We start from the raw sequence: 21,320 nt of genomic DNA on the forward strand, positions 1-21,320 counted from the left end.
TATACATTTAGTTGCGGCATCTATTATGAAAGCTGTAAAATATTCCACGGCAGCATCAATTCCTAACGAGGACATGTCATCCCATGACATACTAGTTAAGTTTCGGAATTTCTCCCAGTCTGCTGTCTCAGTCTTCCACCTAGGACCCTGTGGTGGATATTCGTCTTCTTTAAGTGTTCTTAATAGTACGGGGAAGTGGTCGCTTCCGTAAGGATCGTTCGTAACTTCCCATTCTAGTTCAGGCAGTATGGACGGAGAAACTATGCTCAGATCAATTGAAGAAAAGGTATTGTTTGCAAGACAGTAATATGTGGGTTTCTTCTTATTCAGAAGGCACGCACCAGAAGAGAAAAGGAACTGTTCAACAAGACGACCTCGCGCATCTATACGAGAGTCGCCCCACAGAGAGCTGTGCGCATTGAAATCGCCAAGAACAACGTAAGGTTCTGGCAATTGGTCAATAAAGGATTGGAATTCATGCTTCGTTAATTTGTAATGTGGGGGTATGTAAAGAGAGCTAATGGTGATGAGTTTGTTTAGGAGTACAGCTCGAACCGCCACTGCTTCGAGAGGTGTTTGTAGCTGTAAAAGTTGACATGCAATGCTCTTATGGATAACAATGGCAACACCGCCCGATGATGCGACAGCACCATCGCGATCTTTGCGAAAAGTTATATACTGTCGGAGAAAGTTTGTGTGTTTGGGTTTTAAGTTTGTTTCTTGTAAACACAGCACTTTGGGATTGTGTTTGTGGATTAGTTCTTGAACATCATCAAGGTTTCTAAGGAGACCTCTGACGTTCCACTGAATTATCTGTGTATCCATATTGGAGGTCAATAAGTGCTGTGTGTACAGAAACAGAAGTAGTGATTATAAAAATTACAGAAATTAAATTACAGAGCCCTTTCGAGGCCCTGTAACGGGAGTTTTGTTCTTTCTGGAGCGTTCGAGGGAGCCTCGCCGCTCCTTAGGCGCTTCGTGCGCCTTGAGGATAGGTGTTGTGTCCATTGCCTCTAGTGAGGCTCCGGACACGTGCTCTTGCGAGCGAGAAGTTTTCAGAGGGAGTCCCGCCTTGGAGGGCAAGACCCCTGCGCCCACCACCCCGGAGGTCGGTGGGGCTCCCTGAGGGATTTGGCTGCGCCGGCTGTTGCCAGCGCTGGAAGGGGCCGGGGAGGTTGGGGCAGCCTCGGCTGCGCCCACCTTCGGGGTCGATGGTCCCTTCTGCTCGGTTGGCGGGGCAGCGCTAGCTGCAACCACCATGGGGGCAGATGGCGTAACTGCCGACTCACTGCGTGTGGGTCGGACAGCCGCCGGAGGCCGTTGTGACGCTGCCCCCTGACGCGCCACTTCAGCAAAGCTTTTCTTTGGCAGGTATGCTACCCGCCTGCGTGCCTCTTTGAACGATATATTTTCCTTAACTTTGATTGTAACTATTTCTTTTTCTTTTTTCCATGATGGACAGGACCGCGAGTACGCGGCGTGTTCCCCATCACAGTTCACGCAGTGTGGAGCATTGTCGCAATTTTCAGATAGGTGTTCTTGGGCACTACATTTCGCGCAAGTCTGGCGGCCTCGGCAGTTCTGTGAACTGTGGCCAAATCTTTGACACTTAAAGCATCGGAGAGGATTTGGGATGTACGGTCTGACTCGGATCTTTATGTAGCCAGCCTCAATGGTCTCAGGTAGCATACTTGATGCAAAAGTAAGTATTAAGTGCTTTGTGTCAATCTCCTTGCCATCGCGCCTGATCTTTATTCTCTTGACATTGGTCACATTCTGATCGCTCCAGCCCTCCAGTAGTTCAGCTTCACTCAGTTCCATGAGATCGGCATCGGAAACGACTCCGCGGGTGGTGTTCATTGTGCGGTGCGGTGTGACCGTCACTGGAAGATTCCCAAAGGATACTAGATTAGAGAGTTTCTCGTACTGTGTCTTATCACGCAGTTCTAAGAGGAGGTCACCACTTGCCAATTTAGAGACTTTATAACCTGGGCCAAAAGCTTCACTAAGTGTCTTTGCAACAAGAAAAGGTGAGATCATTCTCGCTGCCTTTTCTTTTTTCTCTGAATGTACTACATGAAATCTTGGAAAATTCTCATTATTTCGGCCAAAAAACTTGAAAACTTCTTCGGTGCGCCCTCGTTTGTGAGGGCGATCAGGAAGTGTTGGAAAAGAACTTGCCATAGATATGTTTGAAAATTCGGCAGCGCCGCCAGCCACCCACCATGGAGCCCAACAAGGGGACGCTGCAGGACCGTGAAAAGACGGCCTGCATGCGCCAGCTGTACGACACTACTATAACCAAATCTGTTATAACCAAGGTTGGCTATCCCACACAAGGTTAACCCTTGCCGCCGAGGAGAATGAAGTAAATGGAAGAGAGGAGAAGACAGGAAAGGTCAAAAAGTAAGAGATAAAGACGAAGATTCCAGAGGAAGAGATAGGAAAAGGCGACTGCCGATTTCCCCCGGGTGGGTCAGTCCGGGGGTGCCGTCTACGTGAAGCCGAAGCCAAAGGGGTGTGTTGCCGCCGCCGAGGGGCCGTAAAGGTCCAAACACCCGGCATTGGCTCAACCCCCAGGATCCCCTTTTCCCCGGACACGGCTAAGCCGCGCACGGCTACACGCGGGAGGGTCCAACCCTCGTGTGCTCGGGTACGTGGTGTCGCAACACACCAAACGCCTGCTGACGCAGACGCCCCTGCGGGGGCATCTGACGCAGACTGCAGGATCTTCTTCGCGAGCGAGCGAGCGAGCGCGTGCGGGTAATGCACCAACAACCGCCACCGCCTCCGCCACGTGCTATTCCGCCCTCTCTCTCTCGGCACAGCCGGGACAAGCCCAGCAAGCAGGCGTATGCCGGCTATACGCGGCCATGCTTGTGCACTACACCCGAAAGAAAGATTAGTATGGCGAATGCATAGAGCGACCCGGGCCGAAATTAACAGCGTCGGAAAGAAGAGGGTGGCGCTGGCATAGTAGTGCCGGTGGTGCAGGTAGTAGGCGAGAGGGGGGGGGGGGGGGGCGAGCTCCGTCCGCAAGCCCGGAACGAACGCGAAGCAGGGGCGCAAAAAAAAAAGGAAAAAAGATGCCGGCAGAGAATCTTCGCGGATCGCGAGAGCCACCACCACCTGCGGACCGGAGGTCCGCGTGTTTCTTCCGGAGACTGGCCGAAAGGACTCAACCGCCCGAGCCCGGTCAAGATATGCACGACGATAGAAGCGCGCAAGGCAAAGGAAGGAAGGAAGAAGCGCACGGGGAGAAGGGGCGGATGGCGATGAAGAAGCACAAAGTCGCGCAGTCCGCGCGAGAGACACAGAGGGAAGCGTGCCACGAAGAACAGAGGAAGAGTGAAAACGGAACAGTGGGAGGGAGAGGACGATACGCAGCGGCAGACAGACGAGGCACAGCGAGAAAAAATCAGAAGGCTAAAGCAACAACGAGCAATCGAAACGAGACGAAGAATAAAAACAAGGACGAGGCCCGGCAGTGAGATAGAAAGACGCATGGGGAGCAGTGCGGCAAAAGAAAAAGAGGAAGAAGAAGTGAGGCCGATCGAGTAATGACGCCGAACAATTCCAGACGGCGGTAATGGCTCGCCATCGCTATCTTCGCAGTAATGGGGAGGGGAGAGCCGCTGGTACGGAGAGCAGCGCATAGATGCCCGCTCTTCTTCTTCTTCTTCTTGGGGCCCTTATAGATATATAAACACGGCTTGGCTGCTCGCGCGCGCACACACAGTTTGGCGCTGCGAGCGGGGGGGTGGCTGGTGCAATGGACTGCTGCAGCAGATATATATACGCCGCCGGCCCGGGCTGGCCCGCGAGGCGGACGTGGCCCGCTCGGAGACTGAGAAACCAGAACGCGCATAAGTGTTCGCGCCGGGAAGAAGGAAGAGAGCGGATCGAGGTGCGGTGCGATGCGGTTGCGTGCAGAGGGGGAGGGAGGGGGGGGAGAGCATGCTCGGATGAATATTCGTCTTCGTGCGTGTGTCTGTGCGCGCCCGCGTCGGCGTGAGCGTGCGTGCCGGCGTTATGAACGGCGTGCAGGATGTACATCGGCATCGGCTCGCCTCCCGCGGTTGGAGTCGTTTTTTCCCGCAAAGCTTTCGACTACGGCCAGACCGCAGAGGCGTGGCATCTGTTTCCCAAAAAACACTGTATGCAATTAATACCAACAAAAATCAGCTAGATCTGTGTGTGCCCAACTCAAAAAGCAGAGAAAGTGACAGCTGAGACGCTAGACCATGCCCTGTCGATTGCTCGAATAAATTGTGCGAAACATGTGATGCCCTTGTAATGAACTTTTGAACGCTCTCATAATGAGACTATTTTGTTATAAAAAGGAATCCGTCTCCCTTCCACCCTGTGAAATCGGATGTGCAGCGCGACTGTTGCCGACGTTAGACAAGCGCCACCTCCACAAGCGACACATACGTCACGAGCATACGTCACGAGCGTCATGTGCGGAAGTGCGGCACACATGCTCAGTCTTCTGGACCCTCCGCCAAACGCACGTGCCTTATTGAAGTAATTTCATTCTTCAGAGCAAGTTGGGTCAGAAAATTTGTCAAGTACGACTTACACATAAGTTGCAGACATGATTGCTTCGGACTGTAATTCAAATGTACGCGAAAACGTAATTCTGTTACGAGGAAACTCAAAGACAGAGCCCTTTTCCAGCTGCCATTTGAGATTTGTCTGAGCGGCCGCGGCCACTAGGTGGCGGTGCTGTTTGTGGGTAAGCACGAGCCCACGAAAAATTCCAACCAACTACAGGCTTACAACTTCTCTGTAAAAGAAAAGTCACGTAATTCCTTGTCATAGGCGTGAAAGGAAGAGAAGCAGCGGCAGACGTTGCATAGAAGGTTGCTAGAACACCTTTGTGATCAACATGCGTGAACCTTGCGGCATCTTACCGTACACAACTTGAACATTAGATGTTCTTTCTTTTTGAGATATGACTATTACAACAAGGCTCGTCAAAAGATTACATCTTCATTTCGATTTGTATACGAAACTGTAACAGTAATTAGGATAAAAATATTAAAGAATTTTTCTGGAGACACCCGTGATTTCTCCAGCTTTGAACTCAACGACAGGAGCAGGCTCTCACAGCTCACACCGCCATCTTCCACTTAACAAATACTTTCAGTTTTTCGATTCCATTCATGTCTGCAATTCTAACATCAGAGATGCGATTTCTTCTTTATATGCTGCAATCTAAGCGACAAAGTGCCCTTTTCTACTTGTTTTGGTCTTTCGGCTGCTATTCAACACATTTTCATTGTACGATAATGAAAATATAGTTCAGGCATGTGCTGGAGAAATTTTGTTGGCACTGACGACGTCCTGGCAACAAAGGGTGTCACCCCTAGTGTTGGTTTTCTTTGTTTAGTGTATCACCTTTTTTTTCAGTTCATTTACTTTACGACAGATACACGCAAGAACGGGCGACAAAAGCATCTCGGCCCTTAGCAATTTGCTAGTTCGGGCCCTTGCAGTAAGTGCACAAATCTAGTCTGTCCAGGCGCCAGTAACAAACATGAATATATTCTGAGAACTCTTACATTTATAGAACATAGATCACATTAAACTAACAATCAACAGAAATAATAATAATCAAATATGTGACCAACAAATGAAAAATCAAAGCCGGTCGGCTTTCATTTACCATACGGAAAAGTACATACAGTGCCAAGAGTAGCAAAATGCTAGTACATTGTAATTCAAAAATAATAGAGCATACTATACTCATAGCAACATATTTTGCAAGAAATTGAAAATTGTTTTTAGAAAAAATGTTCCTTTGTGAGCCAGAGAAATTGGGGCCTCTTTTTATCTCTACTTGGACAGTATTCCATATTTTTGTGCCCGTATATGGTAACAGTCGCCTACTGCATAAATTCTTAATGGCATGTATGTTGAAATTATGGCTATCTTGACTTCTTGTGAGTCGTTTAGCGGAGATGAAAATAGTGGAGAGAAGCGGGTCATTACTCGACAGAATTGTATGCACAGCACGGGCTGTTTTATAATCGCGTGCAATTATAGAGGGCATAATCTGTACTTCGTGAAATAGTAGTTGAGTACGTTCTCTGCGGTTTCAAAAAGTTAAAACGCACAGGGCATGTTTTTTTTTCCAAAGTGATCAGTGGTGCTAGATACGAATATTAAGTATATTCCCATGATTCTACACATTATCTAAGATGACAACGAAAACATAGCGAATTATATCATTGTCAGCGTACTTACGAGAGTGCTGGTGCGCCTGATCGAGCACAAAACATGCATGGTTTAGTTTCTTGCAAATGTTACTATGTTCCTTAAAAGGCAATTATGAACGCAGCGTAATGCCAAGGCATCGACGTGCTTCTACCTGGACAATTTCATTGTTACCGATTCGTAACGTTACTGAACCTTTATTTTTATTGCCTGAGGATGTAAAACATTATGTAATCAGTGTTGGAGGAGTTTGATGCCAGTTGATTCTCAGTGAATCACTTAGCTATAATATTTAGTTCTTCATTAGCAGCTTCTTCTATTTGATCATTATATTTACCTGAAATAAATACAGCTGCGTCATCAGCATTTATAATGGAATCGCCTCTAGTAAGCAGTTGGGTAAGTCATTTATGTAAAAGGAAAAGAAATTTAGCACTAATTCCGGTCTTTGTGGTACCCCATGCGAAAGTGCCAAGAAATCGGAAGTGTCTGTTCCTATATGTCATCTCCGCTGTCGATTTGTCAGATAGCTTCGAAAAAAGCTTAACGCTATGTCACGACATCCATATCCGTCTAGCTTCATTAGTAATAGTTCATGGGCAACCATGCAAAACACTTTCTTTAGGTCTAAAAATATGCCAGTAACTGTTTCTTTGTCATGGGAAACATGATATATCGTACTTACAATGGATGTAATGGCTGTCTTTATTGATCTGAGCAGCTGGAATTCGTGCTGATTAGGTACTAAGATGCATTTTAATAAAAGCTTACCATTCGTTTCGTTATCAGTTTCTCAAATAATGCATTAATTGTAGATATAACCACTATAAGCCCGTAATTTTCTAAGAGATCAGGATTTCCACCTTTAAACACAGGAGACACCCTTGCCTTTTTAAGAAGATCAGGGTACGTACCGGAGTGTTAAGCTATGCTGAATAGCTTCTCTAGAAGTGGCCAAAGCGCGTCCGCATTCGATTATAGAAGCTTTAGTATAACAGCGTCACAAGCGGCTGCTTTACCGGTGGCAATGACAGCACCAGAGACCTAATTTCAGTGGCTGTTATATCAAAGAATACGAATGAATGCACACTACTAAGATGCAATCTAAAACGACTAACTTGGGCGCCAGATTACGGCCAATATGAACAAAACATTCATTGAAATAATTTGCCAGCTTCCGTTTTGAGTATTCATATAGGGAATAATCTGGTAGTTTCGGTAGGTGCATTTTACCCTTGATGACGGAACTAATTGTCAGTCATAGCTTTCTCGAGTTTTGTTGGTTATTTGAAATAAATCGATCGCAGTGTGCTCCTGCGTAACACTGCTACCAGCTTGTATCTGAAAAACTTGCATTAGTTTCTATAAATGTATATTTATTTGTTTTGTTTGTGCTTTTTCTAGCAGTAATATTTTTCACTAGAAAGTCATAAAGTGTGTCGTGTTAGCGATGGCTGAATGGGATGCTCAAGCTGTTCTTTTTTTTACGGAAGGGAGTGGTTATTAGAGAACACGAAAGAGCACTGTCAAAGCAAGCAAACGTCTTGTTTACTTCACTGTCACATAGAGTAACCTCTCCAAAACAGTTATGGGGTTTTAAGTGCCAAAACCACTTTCTGATTATGAGGCACGCCTTAGTGGAGGACTCCGGAAATTTTGACCACCTGGGGTTCTTTAACGTGCACCTAAATCTAAGTACACGGGTGTTTTCGCATTTCTCCCCCCATCGCAATGCGGCCGCCGTGGCCGGGATTCGATCCCGCGACCTCGTGCTCAGCAGCCTAACACCATAGCCACTGAGCAACCACGGCGGGTAAACCTCTCCAACTGCAGTGAAGTTGTCGTGCAGCAAGTTGTTGTCAAAACGGATAACCAAACGCTATATAGATTTGGGTACATTAAATGAGAAGGAGGCCAACAACAAAATGGGAAAATGATCGGTATTTAATACTCAGGAAATCGTATCGACCGAATGGAAATTGCATAAAATGTGATCAATAAATGTGGCAGAACTGTGAGTAACGCGAGTATGGCGCGTAATGATATTAGAAAAGCCGTAAGAACCAATCGGTGTTCTATAAGCATCGTTAGCGCTTCCAAGCAATTCTAAAGTAATGTCACCACATACAATAGAATTCTTTTTCTTTAGTGATAGCTGTTCAAGAACGGTTTCCAAGCAATCAAGAAATGTGGTTGCGTTACAACACGGTACATTACTCCTATTTTATTCCATTGGCTAGTTCAATAAAGAACATGTCATCTTCCCGCGGTATCTGAATGCTCATTGGAGAAAGAATTTTGTATTCAAGTTCTTTTTTATGTATAACAACACACCTATCCCCTATATTTCCCAGGACGAGGAGCAGAGACCACATTATATCCAGTTATGCTAATGTGCTCATTTGGTTTTAGACACGCTTCTGCTCAAGCGATCACATCGTGTTCAAATTTATGTTCAGTCAGTATAAAAACAAGCTATTTGCATTTCTAATAATGCTACGAACATTACAATGTAAGAGCTTGAAGTTATGGTTCAGTCTATGAAGCCTATTTATTTCTTGCATTGAGGACATTTGAAGGTTCATTTGCGGGTTTAGGTTTATACACTTTTCGCAAGGTCACTCTCTCGTGAAATATGAATCACAGAAGACATTTCTGTTTTGCGAATAAGAACCTTGCCCTGCGAGACCCACGAAAATTTCCACTGTTTCTCTCTTCGAAATTGATTGGCCTTTCCAAGCAATATCTTGTTTTGCAGATAAGTGCATTCGTTTGTGTAGATGGTCTTTGTGCCCTCGAAGCGAAAATCAGCCGTAGTTAGCCTTTTCTTCCTTGGTGCTTGTACCACCCCGTTGCCAGAAGAACGACTGACAAAGCTGAGGAAAACATTTGTCTTTCCTTTTTATTTTATAGGCACCCTGTGTACGGCATCAATTTCAGAGATTTGAATCTTTGTACTCAGTTTCTCACCATGAACATGTACGGTGGCCTCAGGATGTTCTGAGGGATCATGTGGTGGCCCTTGAATTTCAATGTTGTTCTGTCTGCTATACTGTTTGAACTCGATCAGGTCTGCTCTAGTAGGAGCGAGTTCCTTCTTTAGGTCTTCATTTTCTTTTTTAAGGGCAATATAATCCTTATTAGGTTATTGAGGTCTGCGCAGACTTCAGTAAGACTCGTTTGAAAATTATCAAATTTATCACTCGTAAACTGAATTGGTGTTTTAACGTCTTTACCATTCTCGCCCAGCGTTCCAACGCCAGCCGTAAGCTCATTTAGGACATTAGCAGGCTTTTTGATTGTGGTAGGCTGTTTCTCTCCCATATTGTATCACCAGTAACGAGCGGCGAGCGACTCATCTTTACAACAGTACGCAAGTAAAAATTACGCACCTGCAAGCGCACGCATTGAGGTCTGGTAACAGTTCACTATTGACGCACCTTCAGTCGCCCACTGCTCTGCAGGGTGGTTGTGGCGCGGCTTCTTCATATATACTCCTTGTCACCGCCAGGTTTCTTTGCCGTATTGGTCTGGCGTAGGCACCTAGTGTCGGATACCGTGTGATGATATGATCCAGTCGGTGCAGCACACCGGCTCGGCTGTTTCACAATCTGCAAGTGTACACGTTGCAGTCAGGTAAAATTTGCCTGTTGATGCGCATCAGTCGCCCGCTTCTATGCTCAACACTGGTACAACACTGCATTTCATGCCCCGTTGGACTTCGCTCAATATTGCCTCAATATTGCCTCAATATTGCCTCAATATTGCCTCAATATTCCATGCAAGCTTCGCTTCGAAAGCATAACTTCTTCTCGTTTTATTTCGTTCCTTGAATCTTGTGCGAATTTCTCTGTGATGACGTCCACTGACACCACTCTGGCCAAAAGTGTTAAACTGCATTTAGAGTAGACATACCTAAACATTATGCATAGAACACGTTCTAATGAATGCCTTCGTCTCATTCATTTTAGAGGAACATTCATGCGCGTGAGTAGCGCGGAAGAGTGGCCTCAGAATCCTATCCCACCGAGCATTACACCTCACCCAACCTCAAACGCACACATCTTGCTTTTACTCAAAGAATTGCTTGCAGTCGTCATCGTCAGTTCGATTTCTCCTCACTTGGTGATGTTGATGTAAAATTGAAGTTGAGGTGGGCTTCGTGAGGTTGCCCAGCTTTTGTGGAGGGTCTTCTTTCCTCACGACCAGGTCAGTGTTTTTTTTTTCAGTTGGTAGTCATTTTGCTATATGTGTTATAAAACTTTTTCGTGTCCCTTTTACAGGACGTCAATTTGACAGTAGGAATCGATTTTTTTTTTGTCGTGTCTAAGAGCTTCGCGCGTTAGTGACCACTGTCATTGTTACCGTGACACCGTCATTTTTATGGTTTCAACTTGGTAAAATGTGAACCTCGCGCTGTCGCCATCGTACTAATGCCTTCATCGTCAACGTCACGATGTGGTCGTCGTCAGACTGCTTTGCACAGTAATTAAGTTCAATTTGCCAAGGCCTTGCGCGTCTGATCTGCCTGTAAACGTATCTCGTTGAAACTTCGTCAGTAGTGTTGGCATCCTGAAGACTCAGCACCGCTACGTTTGCCTTGACTGAGTGGCTATTGCGTCCTGACGCTTAGGTCGTGGGTTCCATTCCTAGTCTTAGCAGCCACACCCTATAGTGCAGCGGAATGCAAAAACACTTTTTTGCTTTTGTTGCTGTGCTCTAGCTACCTGAGTTCCAATTACAGAACATTTGCCCAATAGTTCGGAAATATTAGTTGAGCTACTACTTCAATAAGAATGTTTCAGCTCATAAGTCCATAATGTCCAATATAGTTGGATAGTTTTGCTGTATAAGTACAGGGACACTAGGGATACAAGGCGACGGATGTTATCGTCTCGGTCTTGACGTATTTTTCTGTTTTTGTGTAAGATTTGTGTAAGATGCTCCTGACATTCGACGGAATTTATAATCAAGGATGGCAGTTCGGAACGTGGACATTTGGCTTCAAGCAAATAACAGTACATTTTCGTGAGAGCATCTGTAGAACTCTAGCAATGTGCCATAGCGCGCATGGCTTCCAAGAATTGAAACATTCGTAAGCATTCGAGAATTTCAACGGGGGCTTGCAGATCCCATTCATAAAGATCGCTTAGAATGACAGAAAGCTGAGCTAGTTGGTAAGGATTCAGAATGCAAAGAAGGGATTCATAATGCAAAGAATGTCCACTTCTCTTCTCTTGTGTCCGTGTCTGCACGTCTTACTCCTTCTTTGCATTATGAATAAAGATCGCTGCCTTTCAATCTGTTTCTTCTTTCTTTTTGTTGGGCTTGCATTGTTCAGTGCGGTAACAAAGAAGAAAACCATTCTGGAGAAACATTCGACGATTATTGACAATGTGAGCGAATCGCCGAACGCTGCCTCGAGGTATCAGCCCTCGTTTCACTCGAAACACTGGATTGTGCAAAAGCATCGGCAACCTCCAACGCATTCCGAGACTCTCTCGGTTAAATTGAGCGAGGCTATTGTGAGATGTCAACTGCGCCGGGTGATTAAGTGTCGCAAAGCTGCGGAATTAAGATTTCGGAGAACCGTGCTGGCGGCCTCGAACGCGGTCCGGAAGAACGGAGTCATGCGGGAAGAGATTGAGAGGCTCCCGGGCAGAAAAATACGTCAGCCGCTTCCTTTACCATCATTAATCTCCCCGTCGCAATGCGCCAGAGGGATACGCGTACTCCGTTTGCAGAGAGCGGCACCGGAATTCGAGGAAAAGAAAAACGAAAAGTAAGGAGACCATACCAAAACGGGACAAGGTGAAGGATGTTCGTGGTGTGACATCACGACGCGGTCGGAACCTTGAAAGCGGTGCGACTTCCTGGAATCGCAGAACGACGTGCGACAGAATGAAACATAAAGCGTACAAAGGTGGAAGGCAAATAAAGGGGAACACCTAGCGAGTGACTCGCAAGCTGTTCGCCGTCTCGGGCGCGTGGACATGATCATTGCGTACGTGATGAGCGTGAGGCATTATGTCTCTATGTGTGTTGCACACAGAGACATAAAGACATTGGTGCAAAGCCAAGCCCAGCTTGGCTTTGCGCCAAGATGGACCCTTGGAATCGAGACGGCTGATGTGCATTCGGACGGCAACGCAAAGGAGATAATGTCGAACCACACAGAGGTGCACGAGACAAGCCGCTCAACAACTGAAGCCTCAATGAAATTATGCATTATTTAAATACAAATACCCCGTGCGCACTCTCTTGATACGTGTAGGCCAAACCATTCGAATAGATCAACTTCGCAGTCGATCTGCAACTATCAAAACACAGCTCACGCCCATACTCACAAATGAAAGAATCGCTCCGCGCGCAGCGATAACGCGCCAGCGCAGCAAAAAAAAAGAAGAAAGTAAATGTTCTCGGGCCAATAGTCGGCGATCGTCCGCTTCACTTCTGAGTCAGATGGCCGCGGTCTTCGTCGCCGTGGGTGGTATGGTTACCGCGGTGTCACTGAAGGCGTTCCAGCGGCGACAAACAACCTTTAAGCTCCCCCCCCCCGTACTCTCCCCCAACCTCCTTCATCCTTAGGTTCCCTACTCGCCCACCGAGCAGTTCACAGTTCCCTCCTCCCACCACCGCAACTTTCTCTCCTGCCGTTCACACTAGCGGCGTTGTTCCTGCGACGCACCTCGGCGCACCGCAACACAAAGCAAGAGCAGCAAAAAAGTTGCCGCCTCCGTCGTCTCTCCAGCGGAACCCGCTGTGAGGCGCGCCGGCGCAGCAACGTTCCGTTTGTTCTTCACGTCGCCTTTTCACGGCCAGCTTCGCAACTGCGCGCACACACACACACATGCGATCCGCCCTCTCTTAAACGCCCTCTCGTGGCGAGTGTCGGGGTTTTCTTCAAGGATTTCATACTACCCTCTGCCCCTCATTTCTCATCTTCTCGCACGCAAACCGTCTCTTCGCGCCTCGGAACAGTTGCCTCGTCTGTTTGTCCGCGCCTCTGCTTTGCTTTCTCCATTCGTGCCTGCAGGGCCACGCGTATAGTATGTGCCGTGCTTTCTCGAATAGTATGGGCCTCCTTTGCTCGCTCTGGCTGTTTAGTATACATACACATCAGGCAACTTTCGTGGTGCTTGGTTCCGCAGTGGGCAGCAGCATCAGAGCACTAACATTCATCCGTTCGACTTAATTAGGCACAACGCCACCCCTCGACTCAAGAAGTCACTACGCCTCTCAAGAATCACCGGGCAGCGCCAGTGAAACACAGGGATCATTTCTGTCGATGGGCAGGCTTTCTTGACATCGGCTTTCTTAAATAGAGGGAGACTTTTGAGTGGAGAAACATTCTAGAATGCGGAGAAAAGTTCTAGAAAGCGTGGGGAGGAGCTGAGGAAGCTGAATCAGAAAAAAAAAGACGATTCGCATAAGCGTTAACGCTTCCTACGATCGCTTATCGCTAGAAAAGAATGCCCGAGATTGGCAAATGCTAAACTACACGCTGACCGTGATGCTATGACCGGGTGGTGGCCCACTCAGACGCGGTAGCACTAAAATTCTATGCCGAGTTCCGCTCAGCACAACAGCTCAACCTTCACCTTCCAGTTATGTGGCCGAGTTATGTGGCCAACTGCACGTTTCTGATATAGCGAAATCTGTTATAACCAAGGTTGGCTATCCCACACAAGACTGCTGCCTTGATGCCTGCAAGATCAGAACTAATAACGAAGTGAGTAGGAGAGAGGAAAGATGGAAAGAGAGAAAGACGAAGATATGAGAGGAGCATAGGAAAAGACAACTACCGATTTCCTCTTGGTAGGTCAGTCCCGGGGGCGCCGTCTGCATGAAGCCGAGGCCAAAGGGGTGTGTTGCCACCACCAAGGTGCCGTAAAGGTGCGAACACCCGGCATTGGCTTAACCTCCAGGATGCCCTTTTCCCCGGACACGGCTAAGCCGCGCACGGTTACACGCGGGAGGGTCCAACCCTCGTGTGCTCGGGTACGTGGTGTCGCAACACACCAAACGCCTGCTTACGCAGACGCCCCTGCGGTGGCGAAGCAAGATCGTGACTTTTCGTTGAAATAGACGCGACCAGCGCACTTCTCAAGTCCATTCCTTTCCTAAATCTAGGACTTGCTTCGCGCTGTCTTTTCCTCGCCAAGCAGTTATGCCAACCTGCCGAGCTTAGCGCGCTTATCAGTCATCGTCACCCGCTGTATACACTGTTGCCTACCGCGGCCTCCCAAACATACGAATAGACGAAAGCATACTCGGAGTCTGTATTGAGCATGCAATTCCGCGCATACAGATGGCAACACAAGGTTGCACATGCCTACACAATTTCTCGTTTACTTTTTTTGCGTGTGCAACTGCTTTCGACTATAGAGAGGAGGCATGATGGGGGAGAAAGAGGGTTGTTGGTTCGTTGATACACGGGGTTTGAAGTCCCAAAGCGACCCTGGGGTTGTGAAAGGCACCTTAGTGGGGGTCTCCAGAATAATTTTCCACCACATGGGGGCTCAATAACGTTCACCTAAATCTATGAACACGAGCGTTTTCGCAAGTCATCGCGCCCCTAGTCAAAATACTGCCACCGTGGCCTGGCTTCAAAGCCGCGACCTCGTACCCCACACCCGAATATCACAGCCACTGCGTCACCGCGTCGGACGGAGGAAAACAGGATACACCTGCACGTAGGCTTCGTGGGTGTTAAGTTCGAGAAAATGTGGTAGTGTGAACGCCTTTACGGTGGTCCCCCGTCTGCGATTCGGGCAGAAGGAGAAAATAAACGAAGGGAAAGACTTTTAGAAAACGGCGACCGTGCTTGCAGAGCGGAGCGAGGTGAGGCTACAGTTTGCCGGCTCGTTGTCTTGTTTGCGTCTCGGAGTCTCGCCGCACTCTGCGCCAGCGCAGGTGTCGGAGTCCCCGTTGCGCCCGCCTGCAGATAAGTGCCCGTGTGGACTCAGGTGTTTGGCTTTCGGCTCGGCTCGGCTCGACTTCGGCTCCCCGCCGTCAATTTAACGAACGCACACAGTATAGTGGCAACGATGCGCAGCTGCGGAATCTCTTTTCTTAGTTGGCTTCCTATTCACACCTAATGGGAGGATGACTAAAGAAAGAAAGAAAGAAAGAAAGAAAGAAAGAAAGAAAGAAAGAAAGAAAGAAAGAAAGAGCAACGTGCCTGAGGTTGACCAGCAGGGGTTGGGTTGAGGCGGGTATAAGCAGCACACGTGGCTTCGAGGCGATACCGAGTGCGCGCAACACCTTTTAGGCTTAGCTTTTTCTTTGAATGGCTTTGTTTGCGCTAGATTAGAGGAGCTAAGTATACACGCGCTCGGTGTCCACGTAGCGAACGGTGAGATCTGGGAAGAAGCTCAAAGTCAAACAAGAGGAGATATTCAGTTCCGACCGACTGCGAAGCGCTTCTTTGTTCCTCAACCTTGGCGCTTCGCACACGCCTTTCTGAGGCGTATAAGTGCATTGAGGTGGCTTTTCGCGCTCTCGATGCAAGAAGCGAAACGCTAAATAACAACAATGCACCAGACGCATGCGAGATGCAGCACATCTGTGCCTTTTGCGCGACCGGCGACGAAGTTTGCGTTCCACTTCTGCAAATATTTAACGTCGTGAGGCCCCCCCCCCCCCTTCGCACCACCGGGTCCATGGAAAGAAGGCGCGTCGAATGGGTCTCACACGGGAAAATAGGGAAACGGGAGCATTGCATATATAGGCACCTCCGTTTCGAAACGGTCCCAAAACGCCGCCGAATCAGCGGGGTTACTGAGGTGCTTAACGATGACTTCACGGCACCAAAAGCTCACTAAGAAACGTAAGTGGCAACTATTACGAAAGGAAAGTCTGATCGGGAGAATGAAAGCGCCTTTTCTACGTGTGCCAAAAAAATATTAAGGAAAAATTGAGGCGACAACGGAGGGGCATAGTATCAAAAGATTACCAATAATCACTGAGGTACTTACAAACTCCACACGCGTAGTTTAGGCTATAGCAAACTAGAATGTCGGCAAATACTTTGTTATCTATACCGTATAGTAGCATAGAATCGAAAATGATCGCGTTAACACATGTTCATCTCTATAATCAATAAATAACTGACCTCGCATTCTCCTCCAAGAACGCCAAGTTAGCATTGAGTAAATGGGATAACCTGGGAACGTAAACGAGCCTGCTAGTTGAAAACTATGTTCTTTCTTGTCCTTTTTTTAATTATCATTAGAGAGACGAAAAGTGGTCCTTCGGCGTTGTGCTCGTATCCTTGACCATTCCGATAATATGTGTATAATACCGTGGGTTGGCCATTCCTGAAACTATAGCACACATTATCATGATTGGCGAGGATTCCTCGCAAGGGCTTTAATGCAATGGCATTATGCGGATCGAACTTTCTCCTTCGGCCATGTAGGGAGGTGTTTCCTCGGTGGAGCAACTGGCGGGATGAGCGCGACGCTGTGTGAAAGTACAGCAGTGGAGAGGTGGGATGTGAAGAGCCCCGTGACAATGGCAAATGCTTCGGTCGAGGGTGTGTATGACAGGGGGGCTAATATGAGCTCCACCACGGCGCTCTGCAGGGAGAAGGCGATAACAAGACGGTAATCTTGGTTTATTTTATTAATCCTTGCATGTTATTATGGCCTTATGTGGATGTGCATCTTTATAGTAACGCGATAGCTTTGGTTTATTTTAATAATGTGTGCCTGTTAATACAACCCTGTGTGGATGTGTTTGTGATCGCGCGATAGCTTTGGTTTACATTATTAGTGTGTGCGCTTTAATATAACACTAAGATACGTAGATAGGCTAGTTGGTTGCTGGCCTGATGGAATATGGTTATAATGGCGCGTTTTGAAGACAGGACATAGAAAAGATGCGCTGTCTTCGACTGTTCGCGACTGTCCTCTGTGCATTCTTTCGGTGCCTTGTCCTCAAAACGCGCCATTATAACCATGTTCCGCTAATATAACACTGTGTGGATTTGTTTAGTAATTACGTCACAGCTTTGGTTTACACTATGCACATGGCTGTGTTAACATAGCAACATGTACGGGCGTATATGTGCAAGAGCACAAAAAATAAAAATCAGTCGTTGTGCTGGTGTGATTAGGTTGATTAAAGGTGACGTCACAGAGTCGCGAACGGCAGCAGTAGATCATGATGTCATAACTCATAGATAACCATCAGGTAGAAGAAGAAGTCATGGTGATGTCGATACATAGCCATCAAATGAAAGGATCCTATAATGCTATCGCATTACAGTCGCTCGAGTGACGCATAAATGTTACGGGAATTTTCTTTTCCACTTTCCATGGCTTTTTTTATATATATAGGAAGGTTACCCGGGCAACTCCCATCGTTAACGCTATCAGTTGAGTAGCCCACGTGACCTCTGCATTATGTTCATGGCGTCAGCGGTATCTGTGCTATAGATGCAACGTGCTCGCGCACTTAATGCCCGCATCTTCCTTTTTTGCTTTGCCATTTTTTTTTAAATCGAGGAAGCGCGTTTTATTTATGACGTATACAATGTTACGGATGTTACCGGTGGTGCAATCGCTTCGCTGGAACCTTTCCGGGCACCTTCGCCTAGCGTGAAGAGATAAGGTCCCACGCATGCGCTGAAAAAAAATAATAAACCGAAGGCTATCGAGCCGCATTCTCCGGTATATATAGCGAGCCCGTTGCCGGCCGGCAAACAACGCCGTAATGCCGGCAAGCCGAACATGCCGCGGCGCCATGTTTCGCGTGGCACGCGCATAATCCCCCGTTCCTTTGCGCAAACTTCCACTGTCCCGCTCCCGAGTAAACAAAAAAAGGGGGGAAACAAAGCATACGCAACGTCCGTAAAGCAACAACAAAGTACATAAGGACATCGACGAGCGAAGGCACATTCTAACCCCGGGGATCTTCGCAACATGCAGGGAACGTACGGCTGCCGAGCTACATAGAAGGTTCCGTCGGCGTTGTTTACTGCTGGCGCTGTTACCGCTGAAGGCGTGTCCCAAACCCGGCGCCAGCGCATTTCCCAAAGCGTTCCACGTCGGCGCGCCGGCGGCCGCTGCGTTCGCTTCTCCTTCGGCCCGCTGGTGCTCCATGGGCCGACCAGCGTGCCACCCCCCCCCCCCCACCTCGAGTGCGCAATCATGAAACGAGCTGCTCCACGCCCCTGGCTGGAGCGCGCGCCTCTGCGGGATCTACCCGGCGAGATCTATACCTTATAGCAGGGGGCCCGAAGGGCAGTTAACAGCGCGCGGGTATAACAGGGCGCAGAGACACATCCCGCACCGCGGCGGTGCTTGCTTCGGAGGGATCGGAGGCAGTGATATCTCGGGCCGAGAGACGAATTACAGGCGGATATGAAGCGGCGCTACACGGAAAGGGTGTAGGCTGTTACGCCGTACAGCTGGTCGCGACCGGCTGGCCGAGCGCGCACGGTTTCGCCCTTTCGCGATGGGAACAAATCGGCCGCGTCGCCCTCCCGCAGGGGGGCGCTTCCCTCCCCACCGACCTTCCTGGTGCGGCGCTTTGCCTTTTCTCGCATTGAATGGAAGGAGACCCCGCGCGAGAGAACGCTCGGCGTTATGGGCTTGGCTCGTCCTCGCGACTCGGCTGGAACTTGCCGACCGGCCAGATTGCGCACCCTTACTGAGACCCGGCGCAGCGCGCAAATGACGTGTCCCTTGTGGTACATTCTTGCACTTCCCGCGTCTCCCGACGCGGGCAGTCGGCGGAGTCCAGACGAGCTGTAGTGGACTACTGGCGGGGCGCGCTCACACACACACGCACACACCCTGTTTTCCCAGCTGCCGGCGCAGCATTGGCTGGCATCACTTTGGGAGGAGCTGCGTCTTGTGGTTTGAGACAGCGACGAATCCGTTTCCCCCCGACGGTGCGCATTGCAGGGGATGGAATGGAACGAGTTTGTAGGCTCGTCACCCCCTGTCCCGTGTGTCTTGCTGATCTGGCGTGCGATGGGGCACTGGTCGTGTCTGTGGAGGAGGACAGGTACGGAAAGTTGGGGCAGGTTGGTTGAACTGCGCGGTAACGGATAAAAAGGCGAGAAAGAAGAATGAGGATTCCGAGAGGGCATGCAGCGGATTCAAAGAACGCAGCAGCCTACGTCACCTCCATACGTTCTCTGCGTACCGTTCCTTTGTTTCGCGCTTTTTGTTGCCCCCATGGGGAGAAGGGTTGACGTAGTGACATTCGCGTAGGACCGAAAGCACTCCGCGTGGTTGGAAAATTGCAGTCAGAGGGTGCGTTTTCATCCTGGCCAGCATTGTATGGCCGACAACACAAAGAGCGGTAGCGTCCAGCATTCAGGTATACAACGCCATTCGAGTGCCTCTCTCCTCCTTGCCGGAAAGTTACGAGAAAGAACAAACCGAAAATAAACTGTTATCGCTATAATGTAGGACTTTACACGTGCGAACCTTAAAAAACCCAACGTAGCTTACTCTAGGCACGTGAAGAAATGACTGACAACATTTTCTGACGCCCACGCGAACTTCTAGTAGAGATTCCAGGCAGGTTGCTCAGCCGCCATCTTTTCAGGGCCAGCAAAGTGGCCTGCATTGCTCTTGACTTCAATGCTATCCCCGCGAAGTTGTCTTTTCTGCCAGCTTTGCCACAACTGAAACGAGACTTAAGATATTCCCAGTGTGCTTTGGTGTCTGTTGAGTCATCAAGTGCGCGTATTACAACACATATCCACAGTCTACCACTTGCCGGAGCTGTGGACACCGTCCCCAAACATCCTGCAGCGTTCGCGCTGGCCGACCATCACCACCTCACGGCAATTTTTGGGGAGTCACAACCTCAGAGTGCGGCTGCAATGAACGCGCCACTGTACCATTAAAAACTAATCCATATGTAGAGGCGACAGACAGACACGTTCGCTTATTTCGGTGACGTCATTGCGAAGGTGGACAGCTTTCAATACCGGCCTTCCTTAGAAACTAGATTTGAACTCTTTTCATAATTGTAGAGCTAGCTTTACCACAAGACAGTGGCCAAGCTAACGGCGGCGTAGCCATTCCCAATATTTCAGGACGTGTACACGTTGCGCCCTCTATCCGCGGTGGCCGCAGAAACCACCGCAAATGAAAGGACACCAGAAGAAAAATAATCATATCTCAAGAACACTATTAGTTATAGAAAATTACTCGTGGTTGTAGAGACTAAAGACCCACTGGGAAATTCTGTTGGAAAAAAAATTGGGGTCTTACGTTCAAAAATCACGATCTGAATATGAGGCACGCCCGTAGCGCGAGAGTACCGGATTAATTTAGACTACCCGAGGTTCTTTGACGTCCGCCCAATGTATGGTATAAGGGGGGTTTCTTCATTTCGCCCTCCCGTCCAAAGGCGCTCATCGCAGCGTGGATTTGGTCCCATGCCTTCGGGCATAGCAGCGCAACGCCAAGCCACTAAGCAACCGCGGCGGGTCGGTGAAATCCCAGTAGCGTGCCACGAAGCACGTAGGCTCCCAAATATTTAAACGAATGGCTCTGTTGTAAAATATTCAAATGTCCTGGGCACGTACATGATTTGGAATTCCAGTAGCGTGCCACAAACCATGCAGGTTCCCAAGACATTAGAGTGAATTACTGTGCTGTAAAATATTCAAATGCCCTGAGAACCTACGTCCTATAATGTTCCCGTAGCATGCCAGAAAGTAAGCAGGTTCTCAGGGCATTTGTGAACATCAGAACATGTTCATATGAGCCCTATAGTTTGCAGAGAACGTGCGACTAGGAGCCAATTGTTTCCGTCGAAGCATCTTGCCACAAACTACGCCATTATAAATGAAACACTGCTTGCAATGGTTAGAATTAAAGCCTACTTCATGCTTCAGCGTCAAGTTCGAAGCTGGCAAAAGGCATATTCTTTCTCTTCTTTCTTAAACTACATACGCACCTTTGGCAGTGAATAAGGATCAAGTGTATCTAATATCCTCTCACCTGGAGAAAATAGAATACCGCACAAAAGTTATGCACAGGCACGTGCACGATAAATAATAACCGGACATTCCACTTCGTTTTTCATGGGCGAAATACGTGTAATGAGTAAGTGGTTAATCA

The 21,320-nt window shown here is 48.2% G+C and overlaps 1 long non-coding RNA gene across 1 annotated transcript in view; it reads right to left on the reverse strand.

Moving 5' to 3' along the window:
• LOC139050917 (uncharacterized) overlaps window positions 1-21,320 on the reverse strand; it is a 56,852-nt gene that overhangs the window by 11,393 nt on the left and 24,139 nt on the right. The window contains exon 2 of the long non-coding RNA XR_011509143.1: window positions 9,663-9,833. This is a non-coding gene — a long non-coding RNA (uncharacterized lncRNA). The remainder of the gene's footprint in view (window positions 1-9,662; window positions 9,834-21,320) is intronic.

This window comes from Dermacentor albipictus, chromosome 10, assembly GCF_038994185.2.
Source record: "Dermacentor albipictus isolate Rhodes 1998 colony chromosome 10, USDA_Dalb.pri_finalv2, whole genome shotgun sequence".
Lineage (NCBI taxonomy): Eukaryota > Metazoa > Arthropoda > Arachnida > Ixodida > Ixodidae > Dermacentor > Dermacentor albipictus.